The sequence below is a fragment of the Schistocerca americana genome, unplaced genomic scaffold (assembly GCF_021461395.2).
Source record: "Schistocerca americana isolate TAMUIC-IGC-003095 unplaced genomic scaffold, iqSchAmer2.1 HiC_scaffold_285, whole genome shotgun sequence".
In the NCBI taxonomy this organism is placed as follows: domain Eukaryota; kingdom Metazoa; phylum Arthropoda; class Insecta; order Orthoptera; family Acrididae; genus Schistocerca; species Schistocerca americana.
In genome coordinates, this window is record NW_025726000.1 from 15,800 (window position 1) to 17,500 (window position 1,701).

The 1,701-nt window shown below is 54.4% G+C and overlaps 1 non-coding gene across 1 annotated transcript in view; it reads left to right on the top strand.

Annotated features, from left to right (window-relative positions):
* The first annotated feature begins 352 nt into the window (after positions 1-352).
* LOC124578992 overlaps positions 353-1,701 on the top strand; it is a 1,910-nt gene continuing 561 nt past the window's right edge. The window contains exon 1 of the ribosomal RNA XR_006972754.1: positions 353-1,701. This exon is cut by the window's right edge and continues 561 nt beyond it. This is a non-coding gene — a ribosomal RNA (small subunit ribosomal RNA).

Below are 1,701 nucleotides of genomic sequence, written 5' to 3' on the forward strand. Positions count from 1 at the left end.
GCGTTGGAGCTGCCGGCCACCGTAGGTGGCGCGTGTTGTCTCCCGCCGGCAATGCCACGACAGCACGCTCCCGGGCCTCTGTCGGCAGCGGCAAGCTCAGTTGGGAGCACGGGTGGTCGCACCTAAAGCGTCTACTCGCCAAACTCCGGGCGATTGCGCCTCTCTCGAACCCGACCAAGTACTTAGGACGGCGCTGCGCGCCGCCGGGACCTGAGAGGGTTTCGAGGTGTATTGTGCAGGGGAGCTCAGCCTCCTCCTGTTTGCAGAATAATTGAGCGGACGCTTGCGTGTTCGCGCGGGCCCCCGGGACACACTCCCGGGCGGCCGGCTGCTCAGCTCTAGTTGACGCAGCTCCCTGGTTGATCCTGCCAGTAGTCATATGCTTGTCTCAAAGATTAAGCCATGCATGTCTCAGTACAAGCCGCATTAAGGTGAAACCGCGAATGGCTCATTAAATCAGTTATGGTTCCTTAGATCGTACCCACGTTACTTGGATAACTGTGGTAATTCTAGAGCTAATACATGCAAACAGAGTCCCGACCAGAGATGGAAGGGACGCTTTTATTAGATCAAAACCAATCGGTCGGCTCGTCCGGTCCGTTTGCCTTGGTGACTCTGAATAACTTTGGGCTGATCGCACGGTCCTCGTACCGGCGACGCATCTTTCAAATGTCTGCCTTATCAACTGTCGATGGTAGGTTCTGCGCCTACCATGGTTGTAACGGGTAACGGGGAATCAGGGTTCGATTCCGGAGAGGGAGCCTGAGAAACGGCTACCACATCCAAGGAAGGCAGCAGGCGCGCAAATTACCCACTCCCGGCACGGGGAGGTAGTGACGAAAAATAACGATACGGGACTCATCCGAGGCCCCGTAATCGGAATGAGTACACTTTAAATCCTTTAACGAGTATCTATTGGAGGGCAAGTCTGGTGCCAGCAGCCGCGGTAATTCCAGCTCCAATAGCGTATATTAAAGTTGTTGCGGTTAAAAAGCTCGTAGTTGGATTTGTGTCCCACGCTGTTGGTTCACCGCCCGTCGGTGTTTAACTGGCATGTATCGTGGGACGTCCTGCCGGTGGGGCGAGCTGAAGGCGTGCGACGCGCCTCGTGCGTGCTCGTGCGTCCCGAGGCGGACCCCGTTGCAATCCTACCAGGGTGCTCTTGAGTGAGTGTCTCGGTGGGCCGGCACGTTTACTTTGAACAAATTAGAGTGCTTAAAGCAGGCAAGCCCGCCTGAATACTGTGTGCATGGAATAATGGAATAGGACCTCGGTTCTATTTTGTTGGTTTTCGGAACCCGAGGTAATGATTAATAGGGACAGGCGGGGGCATTCGTATTGCGACGTTAGAGGTGAAATTCTTGGATCGTCGCAAGACGAACAGAAGCGAAAGCATTTGCCAAGTATGTTTTCATTAATCAAGAACGAAAGTTAGAGGTTCGAAGGCGATCAGATACCGCCCTAGTTCTAACCATAAACGATGCCAGCCAGCGATCCGCCGCAGTTCCTCCGATGACTCGGCGGGCAGCCTCCGGGAAACCAAAGCTTTTGGGTTCCGGGGGAAGTATGGTTGCAAAGCTGAAACTTAAAGGAATTGACGGAAGGGCACCACCAGGAGTGGAGCCTGCGGCTTAATTTGACTCAACACGGGAAACCTCACCAGGCCCGGACACCGGAAGGATTGACAGATTGATAGCTCTT